The following is a 15,261-nucleotide window of genomic DNA, read 5'->3' on the forward strand; positions in this document are numbered from 1 at the left end:
TGTTTTAAAAAAGGCAGCAGGAGCAAAACTGAGTTGGCTGTGATTCATTTTTTTTATTTTTTCAGTCAATCAGCATCCAAAAAGCCATCAAAGTCCTCATTACTACATGTATTTGTAGAGTTAGATAAGCCTCTCACATACATTTTGACATCAGCATAATTGGACGCAACCAGTCACCCGGTGGTTAGCCTCAATGTCCACATATTCCTTCAAGCTGCAGTACCGTGATGGCCGTCATAATGCAGAACCTGATGCCGTCTCAAGATACTTTTACAGGGAAGAGCCAGAAGAGGCCTACCCCTGTAAGGAGCTGGAGCTGATACACCATCTGACAAAGCAGTTGAGCAAGTCTAAACTGCTGAAGAGATCTCCTCTGATCTGGTGGATGCCATCTGCTGCCGCTGCCTAGTGGGAACCAGTCTCTAGTCAGACCTTCCACACTCCAACATCACCCTGGTTGAGTCCATATCAGTTACTGCTCATGATATTCCAAACCATTTTGGCAAGAGGTCTATGTTGTTGTCAAGCATGCAGGGACTCTCCTTGTCTACCCAGTAAAACTTGAGACCAGGGTTGGACCAATCCACACTCTCCATAGGGACCTGTTCCTTCCCTGTGGTTTCCTTCCAGCAAGTCCAGTAAAACTGGACACTGCAGACGTTCCACTAGTAAAACACAAACATACTCTGATTCCATTACTCTCCTGGAGACCGAAGATGAGGAATCAGTCTTCTTAGGAAGTCCAATCCGGCTTCCAGCAAAGTTCAGAGTGGAAAGAATTGTCAGACCTCAGCAATAGCTCAGTGATGCTACTGGTCACGTCATTCCACCAAGTACACTGCAAATTTTGTCAATCTACCTAAGATTATTAAACTTAAAACTAGCTGTAAAATCTTATTGATCTTGATTTTAGATAAAAACAGCAGCACGTGTAAGATTATTAAACTTGTTTTAAGAAAAATATGCATTACCTGTCTTAATAAGTTTGTAAATCTAGAAACTAGTCATTTTACATGCAAAACAAGAAAAAAACACTGCACGCCTGATTTAAGGACAGGAAAACGTCCTAATTTAAGTTTATTAAACTTGTTTTAAGAAAAAAATATGCATTACCTTTCTTGATCAGTTTGTAAATTTAGAAATTAATCATTTTTCATGCAAAACAAGAAAAAATACTGCAGGCCTGATTTAAGCACAGGTTAAGGTCTTAATTTAAGTTCATTTTAGATGATACAACATTATCTGATATCCAAAAATGTATTTGAATACTGATGTTTAATAGCTCATCCAATATTAAAAGGATAAACAATGGATACATATTTTTTGTTTTTTACTGCAATATCATCATCAATATTATATTTAATCAAACTACTGATTTTGAAACGATGATAACCAAGCATGTTTTCAGCATTTATAAACGTAAGCAAGATTAGGTATAGCTATTTCATAAGCAAGAAGGTCTCTGTTAAAACAGTGTTTAATAAACCTGGCTTCAATACAATGTATTCTGTATTGTCAGCAATACATTGTTTACCACAAAATCTTTTGTGTAAATCCAAAAGTAAGTATTTTTTTATTTGCAAAAATGATAATTAGAGACCTTTCACATACATATTTGTTAATATTGAGAACAAGCCACTTCACTCTAACAGCATGGTTACCTGAATTAAATTTAAATTATAAACAGTACTTTGCAATCCACAGATGACGCAATCATAATTCCACTGCCCTTGGTTTGGGCAATACCATATCAAGATTTTGTGCAAAGATCTATTTTGAATCTAAAATTGTACAAATCAGACAATGATTATCTTCCTTAATCAAATAAATTCTTTTTCATATCAAACAAAGTTTAAGTAGAATAGTTGATCTTTTAAAATATGTATTTGTCATGTATTGTCGTAATTTTTCAGTGGAACATTCCGGCGGGCACAAGCGAGAATGGAAAAGTCCATTGTGACCAGAGGAAGGGGGATTAATATCTTCAGAAGACTTGCTTAAGCTAAACTGATAGAGCAAACACGTTATATGCTGTTTTATAACTTATGTATTTTCATAATGATGTGTAACACAAAAAATTAATTCTATTTATTGCATTTTTGGGATACCCTTTGAGAATTTTCAGATTGTGACCGACCCAGCGCCATCTTGTCACATTTGCGTCGTACATCTGATGAACCAGAACATGACGAGGACGAACAGGAAAAACTAGGAATATAATATTCGGTGGAAAAGATAAAAGGAGGTAAGCTATATTAAATTATATGACATAGAATAAATCACCATTACGCCCCATGCAGCTGGTAAAGATTATAAAGTGGGTTTAAACATCTTGAGAAGCAGGCTAACGGAGCAACTAGCTAGCTTGCGCTTGCATTATGTAAGCTACTTCGTCACTTTTTTGTAAGTATGCAGTGTATTTCATAAATATACTTTAAAATACAATTAATGATATTTTGGTTCTGTTTAAACGTGTCAAATTTAATTTTTATTTAGTTAAAATGTATTTCAGTGTTTAAGAAGTAAGTAGTAGTAAGCTAACTTGAGTTATTGCTAGCCCAATACTGCTCAACTGTAACTCACTTTTATGCTAGGCTTGCCAGATTGGGCAGTTTCCCACCCAAATCGGCCAGTTTGAAAGACTGTTTGTCATGTATGCTTGATGATCTTAATGTTTGAATGAAAACTTGCTGTTATTAAAAATTGTGATTTTAACATTTTTTAAGTTTGTGAGTTACTATTGTTGGCAGAAATTAAAATATAATTTGTGATCACTTCTAGTGAATAAGGATAGTATGCAAGTACAAACCAGGCATTATAAAACTGCAGGAAATGTACAAGAAGTAGAAGCCCAATGTAGCTGATGTATACCAGTTTTTTTATCTGGAGTTTCAGGTCATAAGAGAAGATACCAGAGCTTCATCCATCGTGGATGTTTATCCAGAGAATTGCATTGTAAGTATTATGTAAAAAGTATAAAGTAAAATTTTAAATGTCTATATATTTTTCACTACTTGGTTTGTCATTGCAGGTGCTTGGAGAAATGCATAGTCCTTGCTCCCCACAATGATGAATTCTTCGAGGAAGTCAAAATGAGATGGGAGGATTGCTGCGCCAGGGTCATTTTACGGAGTATGAAAGAAGGCAATAAAGCCACCAATCAACAGGGATAAAAGTAAGTTTGCCTTTTTGATACATGTAGTTAGATGCGTGAATGCTTCTTCTCAAAAAACACTTTGTTCTATGTGTTTCTTCTTCAGGAAGAACAATTCAATTTATTGTGTTTCAGTGGAAGCCAACTTTGCTCTGGTGAAGGCCCTTCCCATTCTCTTTCCCTCGGTGGCACCTCCATCAAAGAAACTGGGATGTGCTAGTGAAGCTTTACTGCATGTTCAGGAGGTAAATTTTTATTTTTGCCCTAAGCAGATACATAAAGAAATTACTACATTGGAGATACTAAAGTAAAAACGTTTTTTTCTGCTTTATAGTCAACAGAAGATCCAAACGTCTTCATCCAGAAGAGAGGCCTGTCAAGTCCAGTCTTGGTGTTCGATGGCTGTAGATGAATCGTTGATATTGGTTTGATGCCGGTGACGTTTGAAAAAGAAAAGCTTCACGAGGGTCTGATTTTCTAAATGCCATATTATTACACACTACATCTGACCTACACAAAATGCGTGGCCACCCTTCTGTCATTCAGACAGATCCTTCAGGATACAATTCACAAGCGGGACAGCACCACCACATGAAAGAGCATTAAAGTAAAGAATTTGTTGGAAGATGAACTGCTTTTGCAGTTCAATGTTTATGTCTGCTCTTTAGATGAGTATTCTAATTGTGTTGTTAAAGAAACTGTTGTATTCCTAGAAAATTTGGGTACATTTGTAACACAAATCTCAGTTTGTAAGTTAAATAAAAGAATCGAAAAGTGAATTTGTTTTCATTCTTTTTAGTATTGAAACAAGCAAAAATATCTTTTGCAACTGCTTGTTTCAAGATTTATTTTCTGAATTTTAGTGGGCAATACATTTTAATCAAGCTCCTATATCCTAGTTTCTAGTTTTTTGTCTTAAATTACTGCTTAAAATAAGTGTTTTTGCCTAATTTCAAGATTTAACCAATTTACTATGGCTTAGATATTTTTACTTAAATCAAGACATCTTGTTAAGTAAAATTTACTAGCTGCACTGGCAGATAATTTGACTTATTTCTAGTCAATTTCTACTAAAAACAAGTACTTTTTTCTAGAATTAAGATGGTGGTTTTTTGCAGTGTAACACTAAGTCTGATCCTCAGTTACCAACCACAGCTACTTCATCAGTGAATACACCAGGAAAGCACTTACCCGCTGTTGAACGACCTGTAATTTTATTTGAGGGAGAGTACAACTTTGGGCACACCGCGTTTTCAGTGGCAGCGTGTAGAAAACACATCAAATATAGTGAATCGATCCATAGTTCTCAGGGCAGCGGGGTTTCCAGAGCCCATCCTGGCTTCTGTTGGGCGAAGGCGGGCACACCCTAGACCAGGGGTCGGCAACCTTTTTTACTCAAAGAGCCATTTGGGACCACCCCTAATAAAAAAGAAAGCTCCCGGAGCCACAACCCGTTTTGACATCATTATATATATATATATTGTGCATGTATATATTATATCAAGTGTGCTCATTACGTCGATCGCGATCTAACGGTCGATCTTCAATGACATGAGTGTAGATCGCGGGCCAGAAAAGATTAAAAAAAAAAAAGTACTTCTTTAAAATCCACCAAAGTCCTCTCTGAAAAGTACAGGACTTGATTGACATGTAGATTGGCCAATCGGACATCGTCTGAAGCATACGTCGCTGCAAATGCACATTATGTTCTTTAAAGGATGATACCGCGGCCGCGTGTGGGAGGAGCTACTGGTTTTGGTCTGATCGCTGCTTGGAGCGATGTGTGCATCAATGCATGGAAGACACTGAGAATGTGGAGAGATCAGGTTTATTATTTTGAAGAGTTCTCCTTGGTAATCATGTTTCCATGTTTGAGTTCATAAAATCATCCCAGAGAAAGTCTCTGCTTCAACTCCTGCAGGGAAAGCTGCGTCTGAATCTGACGCCCGTGTTTGCATCTCTGACAGAGTTTGAAGCCAAAGCCCCTCCCCCACCTCTCCACCTGCTTTTCCTCTCTACCTGTTCACCTGTTCACATCCTCTGCAGCTGAGAGTTGGTTTCCCCCGCGCTCCTCAGTGTGTCCTACACAGAGAGCACAAAATACGATAGTCGGGGCGCTCCAGCGCCGCACAAGGATGAAAGAACCGGACGCAGGTTTTAGCGGGGATAGAGCGGGTTAAGCAAATGAATGGAAGAAGGCGGCCCGCTGAAGAAATATTTAATACTATACTCATTTTATTATTAGTCTGAACTATCTTTTATTTAGAAAAATCTTTTATTTTATCAGTCCAGTACGGAAAAAAACATAAAAAAAAGCTGTGTTGGGCGGTCTTTGGCTGGGTTTGGCGGTTTTCAGATGACTTTTGGGCTGGAAACCTGTGACTCTATCTGGCAACGCTGGCGCGAACTCTCAGTCTGTCATCAGCGAGTTGGTCTCTGCCCCGCGGCACGTCAAGTTCCCGGCAGAAGATCGGAGTGTTTATTGAAGCCGCCCCGTGCCTCTCCCTGCTGTCAGCTCTGCAGGTCTCGCCCGATAAATACGAGCTCATTACAAAGCTGTTTTTACGTGGCTCGCGCTTCGTACGGAGCTAGCGGCGCCTTTGAAATGCCATGAAAAATGAACAAACTAAAATAAAATTTCATTATTATAAAATACTCATTATTTTCCAAAGTCACAGGGAGCCACAACAGATGGATGAAAGAGCCACATGTGGCTCCGGAGCCATGGGTTGCCGACCCCTGGTCTAGACTGTCGCAGGGCCCCCGTGGCTGTAGCGATTTAGCTTGATATGCCGGCTACTGGGAGGCGAGCAGATATGAACTTTATGATATGTTTCTTATTTTCATTGAGGCAATATTTAAAAAAAGTCCCTTGATTTTATTCCTGTTTTAATTTTTACCCTCTCTGGTTCAATTCAAATCAATTCAATTCAGTTTTATTTGTAGCCCAAATTCACAACAACAGTCGTCTCGATGGGCTTCGTATCGGTAATTGAAAAAGTGAAACATAAAATCAAAAGGATCATGAATACATAGAATTCAATAGGAAAATACTAAAATGAACTAACAAATATATACTGCTATACTGGCATCACTGCCCTTAGACCCCCCTTAACGATAAGGAAAAACTCCTAAAAAAAACGGATTTCGGAAACAGCAAGCCTTCAACCTTGGTCAAAGAAAGAGATGGAAAGACCGCGAAAGTGGGCGTCCAGACGCAACTCTCGCTGTGGGAATGAAGCTCACCAAACCGGGAGAGTCTCTGAATGATCTCATGAACTTAGACATGGAGATTTGATTACAGATGATTTTGTGGAACTCTTAGTAATAAAGAAACCTGATCTCTCAGCATCATCCGTGTCCTCCATGCTCCTTCACAGACACTGCTCCATGTAGTGATCAGGCTAAAATATTAGCTGGTAGCTCCTCCCACATGCAGCCACGGCGTCAAGCTTATGAAAACATTTTTGGAAGGGGCAAACAGAATTCACCACACCGACGGAGAAACGGCCGACGTGAATTTGTTGCACAGATGGTGACAATGAGCTCCCATTCAGACAATCCTCCTTTAACAAAATGATCGGTCCTGCAGGGCTCCCCTTTATGGAACAGTACACCTAATAAAATAAGAGAAAGTACAAGTTTTGTCTTCTTTAAAAAAAACAATTGAGACAATGACGTTTGAATGTATGATCACACGTGACCAGGGTCATTTTATTACTTAACAGACACTCATTTGAAAGTTTTGGTTGTAGTTTCTTACATTTTGTATATTGTCTTTTACCTCTGTTTAATGTTTTTATCCTGTTTTATATTCTTCTTAATATTCTGTCGTTTCTTCTTCTTAAAATCGGTTTTGTTTCTTGAATAACGTCAACCTACCAGGAAACTGCAGGTGGAAATTAGCCCCTATATTTACAATTGATTTTAAATGTTCATTAAAATCCAGTGTCCCATTCTGAAACAAATAAAGAAAGTTACTTACATTTTTACAAAAGAGGTTGATAAAAACTTGTTATCTCATCAAAGTTCAGAAAAAGTCATTAGAAACTCACTGTTTAGCCTGGTTTTAAGAGGATTGCTATTTACTTTTACTTTAGTACTCTTTTACTTTAGTACTAGTATTCCTTGTACTTGAGTGATTTTTGTAAAGCAGTACTTTAGGTAGGTTTAACTTTATATACTGAATTTCACCTTGGAGATCAAACAAGACCTTCATCACAAATCCATCGTGTCTTTAGGTCTGAAAGACCACCCCCCCCCCCAAAAAAAAAAATGAGTGAGAAGTTCCGTTTGCTCAATTGTCTTCCCAATATCTGAAGTACTTTAGAACGGCAGTTTGAGTTTGCTGCTCTGTTTCATGAAGGTTTCATAACTTCTGATGTTTCCATTTCTCTTCAATGGACCATCAGTTGTTTGGAGGTTTTTACCAAGAATCATCTGCACAGAAGAGTAAAGAGGATCCATAGGTCATTTAAAGTTTGTGTGAAAAAAGACCATTTATCCTCTTTTTAGGTCTTCTGATCAATAATTCTCCACCAATCTGTAAGGCTGGACAGCATGTTGTGTTCGGTTTGGTGTGACATCGATGGTTTGTGTCAAAGAAAAAAAACCTTGAAGTTGAGCTTCAAATTAGGAAGGTCTCTACTAAAATGAAATGAATTGCTGGTAAAATTCTCCTTACATTTTAGGTTACCAGTAGAACGCATCCACTCTGGTTAGTTTGTGACTAATCTGTAGCGCCACCTACTGACCTATTTATGCACAACTCCACAAATAATGCAGCTCTTTACTGCATATCGTAAAGACCAGCACAACCACATTCCTCAAACCAGTTTTTTGTTACTTTCTACGTTTCTCTCTCTGATCACAGTCTCATCATTTTTTCTTAGATCCCAGTGTTTAGAAAATCTTCTGTTGCCAGCGCGAGCTCTGTTTAAAAAAATGAATTTTCCGCTGTCAGTAGAAAAAAAAATCTGTTTTTTTAACGTCTCGGTCTTTGCTGCTTTTCCTCCTCCTTCCTCAGCATTTGCTAGTCCTGCCTTCATTCCTTTCTACTCCCACCCTCCAATCGTCTCCCCCCTGGAGAATAGGGGTCATTGCACAAATGATTACTCAGACCCCAGTCGTCATGGCAATGCCTGCTGTGTAACTGCGGCAGGCATGCATCAGGCACAGCAAAGACGCCCGATTAGCAAGCTTAGTGAGCAAGCACTGCCTTTGTGTGGCTCTGTTTCGCCTACATTTGTCCCAAGTAGCATGTTTTTCTGGGTGTCTCCAGCTAACTGGGGATAAGGGGATGGGGGGGGGGGGGGTGCTATAAAAGAAAGACTGCACACATTCTGCTCACAGCCCTACAGCTTTGTCTCCTTCTCTTGCCTGCCTTTCAGTCCGGAATGAAGGCTGCTGTTCGTCTATTTCCTCCACAGGAATAGGCGATTTGGTGATTTTCTCTCCAAAAATGTTTGAAATTGCTTGTCTCCTCAAGAAGAACATAAATATAATGTAAATAATACATTTTTCTAAACATTTATAAACTGCTGTAAGTCCTCCTATGTTCTGGAAGATTGCTATTTTCTCTCTTTATTAGGAATTGTTGGTTATTCAAAGCCTCTTCCACTTCTCCCAGATCTCACCGTGTAAATGGATGCCTTTATTTAATTGTAAAGAATAAATGTAAATTTGTTGTTCTGCTATAAATCTGTGACAGTTTTCCTTGGATTATAGTCCATAACTTCCCAAAGTCTGTTTGTTCTCCAATGTTTACAGAAATAACTAGTCTTTAGGATTTTGGCTTATTGGAGTCAGCAGGTACTTCCTGTTTGGACCATGGGTAGGGGGGTGTATCATTCAGTCCACTTCTCAAACAACTGAGTTTTTCTGTTCTGTTCATAAGGTCTTGGAACTTCGTCTGTTTTTATTGAAATAAATGTGTCCCAAAGACTCACCACCTTCTTTTTTGTTATACTTTTCTTAAAGACTCACTCTATTGTCGAGGCATTTTTAACCCTTGTGCTGTCCTAGGCACTTTAACGTTGGGAGTTGGGTCATGTAGACCCACTAGACCAGGGGTGCTCACACTTTTTTGGCGTTTGAGCTACTTTTGAATCGACAGTGTCTTGAAGATTTACCAATATATATACATATATATCGCATGGTTAACTTGGCAATGTTTTTACGCCGGATGCCCTTCCTGATGCAACCCTCTCAATCCAACCGGGCTTGGGACCGGCACAGCAGCGGAGAAGGGAATAGGGAGCAGCCCGGATTTGAACCCTGGTTTCACGGACGGAAGGCGCCACAAACCGGCACGAGCTAAACCGGCTAAACCGGCCCCACGAGCTAAACCGGCTAAACCGGCCCCATATATATATATATATATATATATACTATATATACTATATATATATACTATATATATATATATTATATATACTATATATATATACTATATATATATATATATAGTATACCGGCTGGGTAGCTCGGTTGGTAAGGTGCAGGACTGTCATGCAGGAAACCCGGGTTCGATTCCCAGGGCAGAACGAACAACTAATGGTAATGTGGCAATTACCATAACAATGGAAATGGGGCAATTACCATAACAAAGACGGGCAATTACATCACCCAGTGAGGGTCCTTGGGCAAGACCCTTGACGTTAATGCCTACCTCACAACATGAGAGACAATAAACCACATGTCATGCCGGCTCAGACGTCGCCCGGCCAAACAAGGTCTGCGTCAGGTGTTGAGGAACCAGAGCACCCTGATGGAAAGTGGGCTACTGGAACAAGACGGAAATGGACTAGATGTGAGAACAAGATTCTGTTAGAATGCTACTACTCAAGTAATCCCACCCAGAGGGGTTACATGCAGAGAATGTGGAATGAATGGATGCTTCGAAACCCACAATCAAGGCTAACTGCCAAACAACTGGTAGCTCAGTGCTCTAACATCCACAAACGGCAACTCCTATCACAACTTGAGATTGAAGCGATACAATACAATGCCACGGGAGAGCCAGAACAACAGGTCAGAGAGGAGGTTATGCCACACTTCCACCCTGAGATTGGGTACACAGCCCCAACAACCACAATTACACTGAGCGAGGCAGCAACTGACCTGAAAGACAAGATCATGTCTACAATGAACACTAGGCTACCCCGACACCAACTACGACGGTTAAGTGACGTACCTGAAAGTCTACTGGAAACTGTGAATGAAGCATTGAGGGCAATTCCTACCACAAACATTACAGAAACCAATGAACTGGTTTACACTTCAGCAGCAGTGATCCTTGAGATGCTTGGCTACAAGAGCAACCATGGAAGAAAACAGTACCCACCATGGAAGCAACGGTTAGAGGCCAAAATCAAGGCAACTCGGAAGGATGTGAGTAAGCTGACAGAGGTTCAAAGAGGTACAATGAGAAAGCAAGTACCTAAGAGATACAGCCAGATGCCCATACCTGAAGCACTAGAAACTGCCAAACAAAGGCTCCTAGCCTTGAGCATCCGCCTAAAGAGGTACACAAGAGACAATGAAGCCAGACGAATAAACAGGCTCTTCGCAACTCAACCTGCAAAAGTGTACGCTCAGTGGCAGGGTCAAAACAGCCGAGCAGACCCACCAAGGCTAGAAACTGAACAGTACTGAAAAAGTATCTGGGAGAAAGAGACAGCATATAACAGCAATGTCCAGTGGCTGGTCTCTCTGAGAAAAGAACATAGAAACCTCCCTGAACAGAATCCAGTAACCATCACAGTGGCAGACATCCAAGAAAGAGTCTCAGGTATGAAGAACTGGACAGCACCGGGCCCTGACATGATACATGCCTACTGGCTGAAGAAACTCACTGCACTCCACGAGCGCCTGGCAGCACAAATGAACCAGCTGCTAAGAGATGGGACTCACCCCGAATGGCTAACGGAAGGGCGAACGATCCTGATCCAGAAGGATCCCTCAAAGGGTGCAGTCCCATCCAACTACCGGCCAATAACCTGTCTGTCCACAACATGGAAGCTCATGTCAGGCATCATTGCAACCAAGATAAATAGGCACATGGATCAATTCATGAGTAACACACAGAATGGCAACTCCTATCACAACTTGAGATTGAAGCGATACAATACAATGCCACGGGAGAGCCAGAACAACAGGTCAGAGAGGAGGTTATGCCACACTTCCACCCTGAGATTGGGTACACAGCCCCAACAACCACAATTACACTGAGCGAGGCAGCAACTGACCTGAAAGACAAGATCATGTCTACAATGAACACTAGGCTACCCCGACACCAACTACGACGGTTAAGTGACGTACCTGAAAGTCTACTGGAAACTGTGAATGAAGCATTGAGGGCAATTCCTACCACAAACATTACAGAAACCAATGAACTGGTTTACACTTCAGCAGCAGTGATCCTTGAGATGCTTGGCTACAAGAGCAACCATGGAAGAAAACAGTACCCACCATGGAAGCAACGGTTAGAGGCCAAAATCAAGGCAACTCGGAAGGATGTGAGTAAGCTGACAGAGGTTCAAAGAGGTACAATGAGAAAGCAAGTACCTAAGAGATACAGCCAGATGCCCATACCTGAAGCACTAGAAACTGCCAAACAAAGGCTCCTAGCCTTGAGCATCCGCCTAAAGAGGTACACAAGAGACAATGAAGCCAGACGAATAAACAGGCTCTTCGCAACTCAACCTGCAAAAGTGTACGCTCAGTGGCAGGGTCAAAACAGCCGAGCAGACCCACCAAGGCTAGAAACTGAACAGTACTGAAAAAGTATCTGGGAGAAAGAGACAGCATATAACAGCAATGTCCAGTGGCTGGTCTCTCTGAGAAAAGAACATAGAAACCTCCCTGAACAGAATCCAGTAACCATCACAGTGGCAGACATCCAAGAAAGAGTCTCAGGTATGAAGAACTGGACAGCACCGGGCCCTGACATGATACATGCCTACTGGCTGAAGAAACTCACTGCACTCCACGAGCGCCTGGCAGCACAAATGAACCAGCTGCTAAGAGATGGGACTCACCCCGAATGGCTAACGGAAGGGCGAACGATCCTGATCCAGAAGGATCCCTCAAAGGGTGCAGTCCCATCCAACTACCGGCCAATAACCTGTCTGTCCACAACATGGAAGCTCATGTCAGGCATCATTGCAACCAAGATAAATAGGCACATGGATCAATTCATGAGTAACACACAGAATGGCAACTCCTATCACAACTTGAGATTGAAGCGATACAATACAATGCCACGGGAGAGCCAGAACAACAGGTCAGAGAGGAGGTTATGCCACACTTCCACCCTGAGATTGGGTACACAGCCCCAACAACCACAATTACACTGAGCGAGGCAGCAACTGACCTGAAAGACAAGATCATGTCTACAATGAACACTAGGCTACCCCGACACCAACTACGACGGTTAAGTGACGTACCTGAAAGTCTACTGGAAACTGTGAATGAAGCATTGAGGGCAATTCCTACCACAAACATTACAGAAACCAATGAACTGGTTTACACTTCAGCAGCAGTGATCCTTGAGATGCTTGGCTACAAGAGCAACCATGGAAGAAAACAGTACCCACCATGGAAGCAACGGTTAGAGGCCAAAATCAAGGCAACTCGGAAGGATGTGAGTAAGCTGACAGAGGTTCAAAGAGGTACAATGAGAAAGCAAGTACCTAAGAGATACAGCCAGATGCCCATACCTGAAGCACTAGAAACTGCCAAACAAAGGCTCCTAGCCTTGAGCATCCGCCTAAAGAGGTACACAAGAGACAATGAAGCCAGACGAATAAACAGGCTCTTCGCAACTCAACCTGCAAAAGTGTACGCTCAGTGGCAGGGTCAAAACAGCCGAGCAGACCCACCAAGGCTAGAAACTGAACAGTACTGAAAAAGTATCTGGGAGAAAGAGACAGCATATAACAGCAATGTCCAGTGGCTGGTCTCTCTGAGAAAAGAACATAGAAACCTCCCTGAACAGAATCCAGTAACCATCACAGTGGCAGACATCCAAGAAAGAGTCTCAGGTATGAAGAACTGGACAGCACCGGGCCCTGACATGATACATGCCTACTGGCTGAAGAAACTCACTGCACTCCACGAGCGCCTGGCAGCACAAATGAACCAGCTGCTAAGAGATGGGACTCACCCCGAATGGCTAACGGAAGGGCGAACGATCCTGATCCAGAAGGATCCCTCAAAGGGTGCAGTCCCATCCAACTACCGGCCAATAACCTGTCTGTCCACAACATGGAAGCTCATGTCAGGCATCATTGCAACCAAGATAAATAGGCACATGGATCAATTCATGAGTAACACACAGAAGGGCATTGGTAGAGACTCCAGAGGAGCCAAACACCAACTCCTGGTCGACAGAACAGTCGCTCAAGACTGCAAGTCACGACACACCAACCTGTGCACAGCCTGGATTGATTACAAGAAGGCCTATGACTCAATGCCACACACATTGATCACTGAATGCTTGGAGCTGTACAACATCAACAGGACTCTAAGAGCCTTCATAGGAAACTCAATGAAGCTGTGGAAAACCACCCTTGAAGCCAATGGGAAGCCACTTGCACAAGTGTCCATCAAATGTGGGATATACCAAGGTGATGCTCTGTCCCCACTGCTGTTCTGCATAGGTCTCAACCTCCTCAGTCAAATAATCACCAAGACTGGCTATGGATACCGACTCAGAAATGGGGCCAACATCAGTCACCTCCTCTACATGGATGACATCAAGCTATATGCTAAGAGTGAGCGTGACATTGACTCCCTGATCCACACCACCAGGATCTACAGTACTGACATTGGGATGTCATTCGGGCTCGAGAAATGCAGCCGGATGGTGACAAAGAGAGGCAAGGTAGTCCACACAGGGGGGGTCTCACTCCCAGAAGGAACAATAGCAGACATCGAGGACAGTTACAAGTACCTTGGAATTCCACAGGCAAATGGCAACCTGGAGCAGGCAACAAGGAAAGCTGCAACAGCTAAATACCTCCAACGAGTAAGGCAAGTCCTGAGAAGCCAGCTCAATGGCAAAAATAAGACCCGGGCAATAAACAGCTACGCACTGCCAGTTATCAGATACCCTGCAGGAATAATAAGATGGCCAAAGGAAGAGATACAGACCACGGATGTTAAAACACGAAAGCTCCTCACCATGCATGGAGGGTTCCATCCCAAATCCAGCACCCTGAGACTGTATGCTAGCCGCAAGGAAGGAGGCCGAGGACTAGTGAGCGTAGAAGCCACTATCCAGGATGAAACATCCAAGATCCATGAATACATCAAGCTCAAGGCCCCAACTGACAGTGTGCTCAGTGAATGTCTCAGGCAATGGAGAGCAGAGGATACAGTGCTGGAGGACAGATCCTCATGGGAGGACAAACCCCTGCATGGGATGTACCACCGGACCATAACTGAAGTGGCTGATATCAAGAAGTCCTACCAATGGCTAGAAAGGGCTGGCCTACAGGACAGCACCGAAGCGCTCATCCTGGCAGCCCAGGAACAAGCCCTGAGCACCAGAGCAATAGAGGCTCAGATCTACCACACCAGACAAGACCCAAGGTGTAGGCTGTGCAAAGAAGCGCCTGAAACAATCCAGCACATAACTGCAGGGTGTAAGATGCTGGCAGGGAAAGCATACATGGAGCGCCACAATCAAGTGGCTGGAATAATATACAGGAACATGTGTGCAGAATATGAACTGGAAACCCCAAGGTCAAAATGGGAAACACCTCCGAAGGTGGTAGAGAATAAGAAGGCAAAGATCCTGTGGGACTTCCAGATCCAGACTGATAGGATGGTAATGGCGAACCAACCAGACATTGTAGTGGTGGATAAAGAACAGAGGAAAGCCGTTGTGGTGGATGTGGCAGTGCCAAGCGATGGGAACATCAGGAAGAAGGAACATGAGAAGCTGGAGAAATACCAGGGACTCAGAGAAGAACTGGAGAAAGCCTGGAAAGTGAAGGTGACAGTGGTGCCTGTGGTAATTGGAGCACTGGGGGCATTAACCCCCAAGCTGGAGGAGTGGCTACAACAGATACCTGGAAAGACCTCAGACCTCTCAGTCC

The 15,261-nt window shown here is 42.4% G+C and overlaps 1 long non-coding RNA gene across 4 annotated transcripts; it reads left to right on the plus strand.

Moving 5' to 3' along the window:
- Positions 1–1,995: 1,995 nt before the first annotated feature.
- LOC105358366 lies at positions 1,996–3,933 on the plus strand. Of its 4 annotated transcripts, none has more exons than XR_002874378.1 (5): positions 1,996–2,245; positions 2,875–2,955; positions 3,032–3,175; positions 3,290–3,399; positions 3,489–3,933. It is a non-coding gene; the product is annotated as an uncharacterized LOC105358366 (long non-coding RNA). The 4 variants fall into 4 exon arrangements; XR_002874377.1 differs by having other exon boundaries at positions 1,999–2,245; positions 2,890–2,955; XR_002874376.1 differs by having other exon boundaries at positions 2,000–2,245; positions 2,896–2,955.
- Positions 3,934–15,261: the final 11,328 nt, after the last annotated feature.

The sequence above is a fragment of the Oryzias latipes genome, chromosome 12 (assembly GCF_002234675.1).
Source record: "Oryzias latipes chromosome 12, ASM223467v1".
NCBI classification, from domain to species: Eukaryota; Metazoa; Chordata; class Actinopteri; order Beloniformes; family Adrianichthyidae; genus Oryzias; species Oryzias latipes.